The following is a 13,508-nucleotide window of genomic DNA, read 5'->3' on the forward strand; positions in this document are numbered from 1 at the left end:
CTTGGTTATGAAAACCTTTCCTTTCTGAGGATTACTAACCCATCCAGGTAACTGCTAGGGTGGTCTTGAGTTCTTTTCTCTGATATTGATGTACCCATATTAGGTGGAACTGGGCGAAAGCAGTTGGAATAGGCACACAAGTGGGGACCGAAAGTGGGAGTTGGGTGGGCTTCATCTATCGGCCACAGCAGAGGGCAGGTGAAAAAAGAACTCCCTCTAATTTCTCTCTGTCCCCACTGCCCTTCCCCAGTCCATGCCACCACCAGCTCTCGTCTGACCATTGCAGAAACCTCCTAACTATTCTTTTTGCTTCCACTCTCAACCTGCTCCAATTTAGGAAGCCAAGGTGAGTTTCTTAAACAAAAGCCAACCTAAACAATTTACTCCCCTGGTTGAAACCTTTCGTTGGTTTTCAGTTCCATTTAACATAAAACATAATTCCAAAATCCTACCCCAGCCAACATGTCCAGCAGGTCCCTGGTCTCATGTTCATTGCTCTCCCCTCCTTACTGTGCCCTGGCTGTGCTGGACCTCCATCAAGCCCCTTACCCCTTCACAGCCCTGCCCACGCCTTCTTACCGCTGCCCTCTCTTCCTCCCTCTTTGTCTCGCCTCTACTAATCCATCAAGTCTCATGTTAAGTTGGTTCCTCAGAAGGTCTTCCCTGATTCTAAAATAAAACTAGACACTCATAGGGAAGATGGCCAAGGTGGCTGAGTAGGAAGGCCCCAAACCCTTCCCCTCCCACAGGCATGTCAACATTACAACTACTTGCAGAGCAACTACCTATGAGAATAACCTGAAGACTAGTAGAAAATAATTTGCATAACTAAGGATATGAAAAGAAGGAAGCACAACAAGATAAGTCGGAGGGGCAAAGAAGCAGTACAGTCAGGGCCCACACACCTGGGGGAGGTGACCCACAAATGGGATGCTAATCACAGCCACAGAGGTCCTCCCCAAGAAGCGAGGGGTCCAAGCCCCACATCAGGCTCCCCAGCCCCCGGGTCCTGACAAGGAAGACGAGGCCCCAGGACGTCTAGCCTCGAAAACCAGCAGGGCTGAGGGAACAGACACTCTGCACTTAAAGGGTGTGTGAAAATCTCATGTGCTCCAGATCCCAGCAAAGAGGCAGTAGTGTCAAAGGAGCCTAGATCAGGGCTTCCCTGGTGCGCAGTGGTTGAGAGTCTGCCTGCCGATGCAGGGGATGCGCGTTCGTGCCCAGGTCTGGGAAGATCTCACATGCCGCGGAGCGGCTGGGCCCGTGAGCCATGGCCGCTGAGCCTGCGCATCCGGAGCCTGTGCTACGCAACGGGAGAGGCCACATTGATGAGAGGCCCGTGTACCGCAAAACAACAACAACAACAACAACAATAAAAAAAAAGGCCTAGAGGGCTTCCCTGGTGGCGCAGTGATTGAGGGTCCGCCTGCTGATGCAGGGGACGCAGGTTCATGCCCCGGTCCTGTGAGCCATGGCCGCTGAGCCTGCGCGTCCGGAGCCTGTGCTCCGCAACGGGAGAGGCCACAACAGTGAGAGGCCCGCGTACCGCAAAACAACAACAGTAAAGAAAAGCCTAGATCAGACCCACTTTTTCAACTTAGCGAGCCTCTTGTAGAGGCAGGTGTTAGCTGGGGTTGGAGATATTAGCAGCAGCCATTTTTGGAAGCTCGTTCTACCACGATGGCAAGCCCCATTTTGGAATCCACCCTCTAGCCTGTTAGTGTCAGGAGCTTACCTTCTCACCAGTGGGTCAGCGCCAGCGATGTGCCCCCGGCGCCATGCACCCAGCTGTGGGGGGATCTGGGCCTATCTGCCAGTAGACAGGCGGCAGCCACCAAACCTCCCCAGGCCATACAGCCAACCATGTGGGAAGCCTAACCCCTAACCCTGCCTTACAACAGGCCTGCAGCCATCACATGAGGCAGGGCCTGGCAGCCAACCAGGCCAGGGACCAGTGGTGCCTGCCAGCACACCCATAGTATGAAGGTTTCTTGGAAAATTAAGAAAAGAACTACCATGTGTTCCAGCAATTTCGCTTATGAGTATTTGCCTGAAAAAAACAAAAGCACTAATTCCAAAAGATATATGCACCTCAATATTCATTGCAGCATTAGTTACAGTAGCCAAGATATGGAAGCAGCCTAGTGTCCATTGATAGAGTAATGGATTAAGTAGATGCGGTGTATATATACAATGGAATATTATTCAGCCACAAACAATGAAATCTTGCCATTTGCAACAACATGGGTGGATTGGGAGGGTATTAGCTAAATGAAATAAGTCAGAGAGAGAAAGACAAATGCTGTAGATCTCACATATATGTGGAATCTAAGAAAAAAACAAACAAAAACCGAGAAAACAGACTCATAGATAGAACAAACAGGTGGTTGCCAGAAGGGCAGGGGATGGGGGTGGGTGAACTAGGTGGAAGGGATCAGAAGATACAAACCTTCAGTAATAGAATAAATAAGTTATGGGGATGTAATATACAGCAGAAGGCATATGGTCAATAATGCAGTAATAACTTTGGAGACAGATGTTTACTAGGCTTATCGTGGTGGTCATTTCATAATGTATGTAAATGTCAAATTACTATTTAGTACACCTGAAACTCACATAATATTGTGTGTCAACTATATATCAATAAAAAAAAAGTTTTTCTTGTATTTTCCTTTCATAGCACTTAAGACTAAGGCTGTTTGTTAGTGTGTATTTTATATATGTCATAATTTAAAAAATATATGTCTTCCTTCCCACTGATTTGTAAACTCAGTTAAGTAGGGACCAAGTCTGTTTTGTCCACCAGTATATCCTTAGCACCTAACAGAGTACCTGACACATAAGAGGTACTCTAAATATTTAGAGAATGAATAAAAAGCTGGCTTCTTGTGCCATCTGTCCAAGTTGACTTACTCTCGTTTCTAAACCACTGTACAGGATGCCTGGTTTCAGGCCTCACATCAGTGGGCACAGCCTTGCCTGGTCCTTGTAATTGACTGGCTCCACCATGTTGGCCTTGGTAGGCATGCTGCCTATACCAGCCCTGTTTTTTCTAATGCAAAACAGATTTATTTGTGAGGTGAAAAGGAAAGCACACTTCCGTCAAATGGAGAAGATCAAGATTCTTAAGTAGCTGACTTTGGGACCTGCCGGGTGGGAAGACTTGCTGTGTTGCCTTCAGATGTTCTCTCTTTACCTGATGTGTCAGATGCTTCAGCAGCCTTTTCAGGCTGTCCTTCACTCTTGGCCGCCTTTTCTAAGTCCTTCTGATAGTTAAGCTGGTATTCCAGATAGCTTATGTTCCTGGTCTGTTCATCCAGGAACTCTTTCATGAAGCGTGAGAGATTGGTTTCTTTATTCGTAGAAGTCGAGGTCTTCAGTTCTTGCAGCAGCGTGTTTAACACTTTCTCCAACTGCAGATCCAAGCCAAATCCTTGGAACGTGACCTCATACCACTTGCTCAAAATCTGATTCCTGGTTGTTCCCACCCTTCTGGCAGTGTTTTGAGCCCTTGCTCAAAGCCTGTTTAAATGGAACCCTTCAAAATCCTTATATATTTTAAAGCTGTAGCATCTTTTTTTCTTTTAAAAAATTTACTTATTTATTTATTTATTTTTGGCTGCGTTTGGTCTTCACTGCTGCACGTGGGCTTTCTCTAGTTGCGGCGAGCGGGAGCTACTCTTCGTTGTGGTGCTGGTGCTTCTCATTGCGGTGGCCTCTCTTGTTGTGGTGCTCGGGTTCTAGGGCACGTGGGCTCAGTAGTTGTGGCTCGTGGGCTCTAGAGCGCAGGCTCAGTAGTTGTGGCTCGTGGGCTCTAGAGCACAGGCTCAGTAGTTGTGGCACACGGGCTTAGTTGCTCCACGGCATGTGAGATCTTCCCAGACCGGGGCTCTTACCTGTGTCCCCTGCATTGACATGTGGATTCTCAACCACTGTGTCACCAGGGAAGCCCAAGCTGTAGCATCTTGATAGACCCTTCTGAGGAAGACTAGTAACTCTATAGCACCGTGAAAGTCAGCCCAGGCCTCACTGAACTTCTTGTCTGGGCTTATATGAAGAGGAAGTTCAAGTAGAAATGTTTATAAATTAATCTGCATTGAAAATACAATGGTTGTTGCAATTTATAGGGAGTCAGGCTTTTGGGATTCCCCAGTCATAAAACTTAAGAATGTAAATGATACACTTTGGGAATAAAAGTATAGAAAGAAATGTGATGTGTATGCCAATTATGCGTGCATCTAACATCCCTCTTACACCTGCTCCTGCAAGGAGTCAAAGAAATCCTTTTTTCATAGAGTTCTCATTCCAAATTTTGTGAAAATTTAAATTGTCTTACCCTTGACTCTCCACACTTTTCACTTGATTCTGACCCTCTACAAGAGCCTGAATCCATTTATTCCTGAAGTATCTTGCAAATACCACAGTATGTTTAATACCGACAACACCAAGTATACCGATTTTGTTGCAAAGGTTCATCATTATCTTAACTCATCATGAGGTAAAGGGCATTGACACAGAACATTCAAGTATGCTACTTCAATACCCTTTTCATTTTTTTAAACAAAACGATCCTCAACCTCTCATTAATAAATGTTATGTGCCTGTTAGAAAAAAGCTTCCTGGCTCTAATTTATCTGATGACATTTTCTATCACAATAAACAAAATACTAGTGAAAGGTTGAGCCTGCTTCTGTCTTTCCCTTTGCCAATTTACAAAATAAACATTTACTGATTTGGTCATTAGAGTTTAAACTATTGAACTGAAGACAGATGTTCCTTGAACAAAGATTGAAAAGACGAGACAGATCAGAAATTCTCACAAGGCCAGAACTTAAAACATTAATGATTACAGCTTCTCTTATCTGTCACCAGAGCCTTTAGGGTGAAAATATGGCTCTGGATTTTCTGGAGATGCGTATAGTGTACACCAGCCTATGGACTTTGGAAAACCTTTTTCCTATGTGTTCTTCCAGTGAATTAAAAAGAAAATAATTTCTGAATTTAGCCTTGTAAACTGAACTTTGCCCAGCAAGTATATTGAACTGATGCATAACTGAATGCCCAAGTCCCTGTTCATTTTGGGGATTTAGCAAGCATTCCTTTGAAAACGAACCAACTCAGTCAATGTCAGTACCACCCCCAAAAATATTACAGTGAAACTAATTTCTTCTTTTTTAAAAAATTTGCGTGGAGGGACTTCCCTGGTGGTGCAGTGGTTAGGAATCCACCTGCCAATGCAAGGGACATGGGTTCAATCCCTGGTCTGAGAAGATCCCACATGCTGTGGAGCAACTAAGTCCATGTGCTGCAACTACTGAGCCTGCGCTCTAGGGCCCGTGTGCTGCAGCTACTGAGCTCGTGTGCTGCAACTACTGAAGCCCGCACGCCCAGATCCCGTGTTCTGCAACAAGAGAAGCCACTGCAACGAGAAGCCCGTGCACTGCAACGAAGACTAGCCCCTGCTCGCCACAGCTAGAGGAAGCCCTCGTGCAGCAACGAAGAACCAAGGCAGCCAACAAAAAACAACAACAACAAAAAAATTGCATGGAAAAAGGAAATGTGATTATTTGGAGGAAGAAATCAGTGCAGGGAATGGGAATTTTTAAAATGTACTCAATGTCTGAAAGTATTGAAAATCTAAGTGAAACTATAGGATGAATGGGTGGCAGGTTTCTTCAGGTCTGAGAGTCCTCCTAAGAACTGGGTTCGATTGGAAAGGTTGACGGCACACAGTGTGACTGAAGGCTTTGTGCCTTACCCTCACTGGCTACAAAAAGAAAAAAAGAAATTTTAAAAATCCAATATCAGTGCAACATAAACATTCTCTTGGTGCCTGAAATTCCACCATGAAGATTCATTGCTTTGGGAAAGCCTAGTTTCTTGGTAGTCATCTTGGTTTAAACTGTCTTCCCTAAAAAAGCCACAAACAGAATATGTAGAGGCTGGTGCGAATAGAGGAAATGAGAAAGGGAGGTAAATGTAGAGCTATATCAGCCTGTTTAGGATAGGAAGGGTGGGAAGGAGCAACGAAGGACCATATTAGTGAGTAACACACTCCTGAGGGCTGAGTTGGAGGGTGAGAATGCACCCATCACAAGGCAACCTCCTTCCTGGTTTAATCAAAACCCAGGATGACTATCCGGGTGGGGCAGAAATTTCCTGTGTGAAATAGCACTTTCCCTTGAAGCCAAGGAGTTCTTAGGGACATTTTCTGGCCATATATCTAACACCTCCAAAGCACTCTTAAGAGGCACAGTGGGAAGAGGGCGGGCCAGTTAGATAATAGACCGCAAAAGTGTCCACGCCTACATGTAGTATTGTCTGAACTAAACACACACACAGAGAAAGGGCAATTTGGAAAGAAAAGGTACATCCCAGGAGCCAAGACAAAAGGGGAAGTTATAATGAGTTCTTCCCTTCTTCCTGCTCTTCCTCCTTTTACTTCTGTGAATGTTTACAGAAAATCACAATCCTGCTTTGTATTTTGAGAGAGAATATAAATCTACCGCCTCCCAACATGTCACAGCCGCCATTTGCCACTGCCAGCCACCTGTGGATTTCCTATAAGCAGGGTTCATTCATTGTGCAAATTAGATAATTGAAACAATCTATCTGCTTCAGGCAGCTGGCTTCAGGGATGACGCTTGCCTGTTGCCATGACAAGTAATTTTCAGAGTGAAATTTTAGGTACAATAACTCACTGAACAATAAGCTGTTGCCCTGTTCTATCAGGAAGACAAGACCTTAAGGATAAAATTCTTTCTTTATTTATATTTATTGGCTACTGGAGATGATAAAGCAATCTCTCACCAATTAGTATTCTAGCCAGCCCCTTTTCTTCTGCTTTATGATCATCTCCCTTGCTGCAAAGGAAGATAGGATGAAAGAGTACAATTCTGTTGATCGTGGTTCTCTGGGATTCCTCAGTCATACCTTCTAGATGGTGGGCTATTCATTATGGTGCAGACCTTGAAGGGATGAAATCAGAGGAGCTAGGAAATCCATAGCTTGTGTTGCTTCACAAATATGCGTGTGGCATCTTCACCCAGGGATTAATTATACTTCTATATATTCTAATCAGAAAGAAAAGTCTTTTTAAATTTTTTTTATTGAGTATAGTTGATCTACAATGTTGTGTTAGTATCTGCTGTACAGCAAAGTGATTCTGTTATACATATATATACATTCTTTTTTAATATTCTTTTGCATTGTGGTTTATCACAGGATACTGAATATGGTTCTCTGTGCTATACAGTAGGACCTTGTTGTCTATGCAATCTGTATATAAAAGCTTATATCTGCTAACCCCAACCTCCCAGTCCATCCCTCCCCCCAACCCCCTCCCCCTCGGCAAGCACAAGCCTGTTCTCTATGTCCGTGATTCTGTTTCTGTTTCGCAGATAGGTTCATTTGTGTCATATTTTAGATTCCACGTTTAAGTGATATCATATGGTATTTGTATTTGTTTCAGAAAGAAAAGTCTTAGAAGGAGAGTAACATAGGCTTGGAACATTTTTCCCTGTGTTTTATAGGATTAAAAGCAGTCAGCAAAGTCAGAGAGGTCAGAAGAGGACATGAGCTCTGTGAAAGCTGGGACCCCAGCGGCTTTTGATCTCTGCCTTGTCCCCTTAGCCTGGAAGGGCTCAAGCCCCATCAGGTGCACTTGATAGATATTTTCTGAACAAACAAGTGAATGAATGAATTGCTTTCTCCCACTTCACTTCAGACACATTGCATTCTAGTGTCCTCCCCCTTCCCCTTCTCATCAAAACCTGCTCTTACAAAACTATCTCCATTTAAGCACAAGTCCCTAAAACCTGCTCCATGAAAAGAGGTCTATATGTCCACATAAGTTTGGGAAATTATGCATGCATTCTATTCTTGGTGATTGAAAATGCTCATGAGAATACTAGAGGCACTTTCTCCTGCAGCTAAGAAATCGGAATAACTTTGCCTAACTCAAAATTTCCTAAACTTTATTCATTTATTTCATTTTATTTGGTAGATGTTAATGGAACATTTGCTATGTGCCAGGAAATGGTCTAGACATAGGAAGTGACCAATCAGATAAAGTCCCTGCCTGTCCTATGGAATTTACGCTCTGGTGGGGAAGACAGAGAGTGCACAAATAAATAAAATACTTAGCTGATCAGATGTTGGTAAGAGAAGTGCAATAAAGAAAAACAAAAAGGCAAGAGCGGTAGGGAGGACTGTGACAGGGAGTTACAGTTTTAAGTTCAGTAGTTATTATTGAGGAGAGGTTTGAGCAAAGACCTGCAAGAGGTGAGGGAGTGAGTCACTGGGGGAAAGATATTCCAAGCAGAGGAAGCAGCAAGTGCAAAGGTCCTGAGAATGTCTGCATGTCTGGAGTGTGTGAGGAAACCAAGATGGCCAGGGCTGCTGGATGACTCTAGGATGGGAAGGGCAGTAAGAGGAAAGGTCACGGAGGTGAGAGGGGTAGGGATGGGGGTCAGGTTACGGAGATCATATCTAACCGCAAAAGTGCTTCACTGGTAATGCTGAGAAGTGTTGTCTTTGCTCAGAACCCTCCTTGGTCTCCGCACACACAAGTAAAAACAAACACACACAATTTTAAGAAAAAGCAAAAACGAGACCGGTTTCCTCATGAGTAAAATAATATTGCCTTCCTTTCAAATATTTTTTTAATAATAAAAAATAAATTTTATAGAGTTGTGGGCATTTAGTTAATGCTCAATAAATGTTAGCTCTTTGCTTTTTTCTCTTTCTCACTCCATCTCCCAAAAAAACATGTTGTCTGCCCAGTCTACTATCATGCTGCTATAGCAATGATAACAGTAAGCAATAAGCATAAAGTGCAGAATCAAAGGCATAGGACAACGAGTGTTTGAAGGTGGACAGATAAAAACTTTGGTGGATATAATGCCGTAGATTCCACTAATGAAAAAGATGAGAGAAACTAAAAGATCCCACACCAGAGGATCAAGAAAGCAGACAGGGCAACAGGGATCAGGATTCTGGGCTGTATATGTGGACATCGGCTGCAAACAGTGAGAAAGGCACCTTGTACACACCAGGGAGGTTTCTTTTTTCTTTTTTTTTTTTTTTTTTGCGGTACGCGGGCCTCTCCCTGCCGTGGCCTCTCCCGTTGCGGAGCACAGGCTCCGGACGCGCAGGCTTAGTGGCCATGGCTCACGGGCCCAGCCGCTTCGCGGCATGTGGGATCTTCCCGGACCGGGGCACGAACCTGTGTCCCCTGCATTGGCAGGTGGACTCTCAACCACTGCGCCACCAGGGAAGCACAGGGAGGTTTCTTGAAAGAGTGAACGTTAGATGTTTTTGGGGGGGTATATGGGAGGATGAGTGGGCCTTTTGGACAGCGCATGTTGAAGACTAGTAGACCCCATGGGTTGAAAACGTGGGGATATTTAGGTTCTGACAAAAGATTGGCAAATCACTGCTTGAGAGTTTCGGTTTCCCTACATCATAACCAACACATGATATTGTCATACTTTGTTAATCTAATGGATATGGAAGTCTCTTTCATTGATATTTTACTTTATATTTCCCCAATTATACTGTCATTGAGCTTCTGTTCATATGTTTGTTGGAAATTAGGGTTAAATTCATTTAATTCATTGATATTTATCGAGATTACTTATATTCATATAATATTTTCATTTATTTCACTGTTGCCCTATTAATGGTTATGGGTATTGTTGCCAGGTTTTGATATTACAAGCAATGTTTTAATGAACAATCACCTACCCATGTCATCTTGTACATATTTAGGTTTCTTTGTTGGGTAAATTCCCACAAATAAAATCACTGAATCAAAAATGTATGTATTTATAATAATTAATAGGAAATATATTTTATTTTAATCATTTAGTCATTGTATAATACAGGAACATATTATAATATTTAAAAAGATCAAAAGGGTAAATTGTAAAAAGTAAGTCTTTAATCAGCTTTTCCCCTCTAGCCCTCCAGTTCCTTTTCCTGGGGGCTAATACTGCTACCAGCTTATAAAGAATCCTTCAGGACTTCCCTTTGGCTGCTGTTCCGTACTACCCTTAGAGGCTCTATTTCCCTGAGACTTTAGAATCTCAGGCCACTTGAGGCATTTGAGGCCGTTTGAGGAGAAATGGTTCCAGGCGAGAGAGGATCCGGCAGTGGCAATGGAGGGGTTGCAGTCACGTCAGGCTGCCTGTAGGGAAAAAGCCTGAGGGGCCCTTTTGGTCGCTGGACCCTGCGCTTTCTTCTTTTGCCGGTCCCTGCCTACCACGATGATGAGTTCAGCCTGGGTCACCACTTTGGAGAAGGAGCATCTCTGGATGTATCTGCAGGCACTTGGCTTCGAGCTGGGCTCGGCGACCGTAGCCTGTGGAAAGATGGTGTCACACACGCACCTCGGAGTGAACATGTTTGACAAGTTGAACCGTGAGGCCTTTCAAATAGTTTCTTATTTTTTGTTTCAAACACTTGACCAGTCTCTCAGTAAAGAAGTGTTCAAACTTTGTTGGCCTCCATTTGACCAAAAAAGTGATACTGAATTCCGAGAACATTGCTGTGAATGGTTAAAAAAGATTTCTGCTGAATGTGGAAGTAGCTTTCCTCCAGTTGTGGGTTCACTATTTCTTTCTCCTGGTGGTCCTAAGTTTATTCATTTGATGTACCAGTCTGCAAGATTTGTTGCAATAAAAAATATAAAAACCCATTCTAAAAATTCTGTACATTTTACAGAGACATTTAATGTAAAGCCACAAGATTTGCACAAGTGCATTGCCAGATGCCATATAGCACATAACAGATTTTTACAAATTTTGCAGAGAGAAGATTGTGTTACCTGAAAATGCCAGGAAAATGCACAATTGTCAGTTAAACAAGCATGAAATTTGAGATCAGAATGTATAGGACAGCAAAACCAAATTAAAAAAATGGAACCCTATGATGATCAAAGTAATATACAAGAGAAAATTCAAAAGGTTCGGTCTTTGTGGGCTTCAGTGAATGAAACATTCATGTTTTTGGAAAAAGAGAGAGAAGTTGTTAGTTCAGTCCTTAGTCTTGTTAACCAATATACTTCAGATGGAACTAATGTTGCTATCAATATTCCAAGGCTCTTACCTGACAAAATTGAGAAAAAAATGTGTCAGTTGCACATAGGAAATGTTTATGAGGCTGGAAAATTGAATGTCTTAACAGTTATTCAGTTATTAAATGAAGTCTTGAAAGTAATGAAATGTGAACATTGTCAGGCTGACCAAGCAAGACTGACAATAGACCTTCACTTCCTTGAAAAAGAGACCAAATTTCAGCGAGAAAGACTGTCAGATCTGAAACATATGAGGTATAAAATAAAAGAAGATCTCACAACTATAAGACATTCTATTGTTGAAAAACAAGAAGAATGGCATAAAATTTGGAAAGAATTTCTCGGCCTGTCTCCTTTCAGTCTAATTAAAGGTTGGACTCCAGCTGTGGATCTTTTACCACCTGTGTCTCCCCTTTCGTTTGATCCTGCCTCAGAAGAAGCATACGCGAAGAGTATTCTTTTGCAGTACCCTGCTTCACTTCCAGATACACCTAAGTAACATATCCAGGAAAATGATTGCAAGAAGGGCAAGTGATACGCTGGAAACTAAATGTGATCTAGCCAAGAGCCCTGCTTCTTTCCTATTACAGCTCATTTCACCATCAGATAGAAACAGTGTTACACTACTTGAAAAGGACAGGAAGTTGACATCTTCTAGAGAGAAAAATGAAAGTTTCTAAGAAAACACCAGAATTTGAAGTGGAAGACTCTTCATCATCACATATTGCAAAGAGTAGTGCATTTGGAGGGTCTCTGCCAGCTAAAAAAGTGATCCGTTCCAAAAATAGCAAGATCATCTGGTAGAAGAGGTTGCAAGGGCAGTTTTATCTGATTCACCACAACCTTCTAAAGGAAAAGAAGTAATGTTAGAGGAACTAATTGACTCTCTAGTTTCTAACCTGTTCTTAACAAGGAATCAAGTTCCTTGAACTCCAGAAAACTTGATAAGTGATATTAGGAGCTCATGGAGAAAAGCTGTTAAAATAGAAGAAAACAGGAGTACAGAACCAATTCAGATGGATACTGAACATAGAGAAGTGTTGCCAGAATCCTTACCTGTGGTGCATAATCAAAAATAGTTTAACAGGGCCAGTTTTTTCTCAGCAACCACTATGTCCGATTCTAGCCATTCTCATTTGCCTGAAGAGAAAGTTGTTTCAGATTGCCTGAAGTGTGTGCTTCAGAAACCTGTGGTGACCAGTTACATAGGTGAACCAACAAAACAAAATCTGTCAGATTTGTTAAATAAGGACATAATTTGTAAGCAAGATTTGGAATGTACAGCTTTACAGAACAAACTTTTAGAAACTAGCCAAATAGAGACATTCTACCCTGCTGTAGGCAATAGGAGAGATGTGATAGGTAGCAGTGAAGAATAGTATATTAAAATATCAGACTCGAAAGCTTTTTACAGAGATCTTTCCATGCATAAAAGTATGTTATGGAACTCTTTTCAGGTATCAAGTGGAATTAGTTCCAGTTTTAAAGATAGTGATTTTGGCATATTACATGAAACTCTTCCAGAAGAAGTTGGTCACTTAAGTCTTAATAGCTCCAGTAGTACAGAGGCCAGTTTTAAACTGGAAGCAAATAGTCCTATGCACAGTGGCATTTTCCCGGAAGGTGTTGTGGAAGGAAGACAAACTACTCCAGAATCAGACTTCAATTTACAGGCTACTTGCAGTGGATATGAAGCTCTGAAGAAATCTCCGTCCAAGCAAAGGGAAGAAATTTGCCTCTCTAATCCTGAAACAGTTGAAAGACAAACCTGAATTAAGCCTTACTTCCCAATACATGCAAACTGATGATATGCTTAACTGTTTGGGCACTCATGATTTGCACACTGACTATACAAAACCATCTTCACGCATGTCCCTTAATGAAAGAAAACGGTCTCTTTCACCACTAATTAGGTTTTCTCCAGTGGAACAAAGATTGAGAACCACAATACCATGTAGTCTTGGAGAACTTCTACCTAATTTAACAGTCAGTTTTGCTGAAGAAGAAATCTTGAATACGAGCCTTGATGCAAAAGAATCTCCATCTGACTTGAAAGATGAAGCAGTAGCCCAGTCAGTTTAACTATGATGAACTTAAGTTGAAGCAGTGTCACGGGATAAAAACTGATTTGTAATTTAAATACACATTGGGAGTGTAACTGTTTTTCAAGGTCTAAAAAAGTCCTAAATAATGCTTTTTAGCCTTCTCTGCTGATTTTAGGTAAGGAGAGTATGTTTGGATTTTCTCTCTTTGTATGGATATGGGGTTGAAATGTGAAGTATTTCGAAAGCAAACAAGTTACGAGAAGCCATTTTGATTTCTTTTTTGTTGTTGTTAGTTTCTGCTTTATAACAAAGTGAATCAGTTGTACATATACATATGTTCCCATATCTCTTCCCTCTTGCGTCTCCCTCCCTCCCACCCTCCCTAT

The 13,508-nt window shown here is 42.3% G+C and overlaps 1 pseudogene; it reads left to right on the top strand.

The window, feature by feature from the left end:
• The first annotated feature begins 10,271 nt into the window (after positions 1 to 10,271).
• Positions 10,272 to 13,159, top strand: LOC132427894 (HAUS augmin-like complex subunit 6; annotated as a pseudogene).
• The last annotated feature ends 349 nt before the right edge of the window (positions 13,160 to 13,508 follow it).

The sequence above is a fragment of the Delphinus delphis genome, chromosome 7 (genome assembly GCF_949987515.2).
Source record: "Delphinus delphis chromosome 7, mDelDel1.2, whole genome shotgun sequence".
NCBI lineage: Eukaryota > Metazoa > Chordata > Mammalia > Artiodactyla > Delphinidae > Delphinus > Delphinus delphis.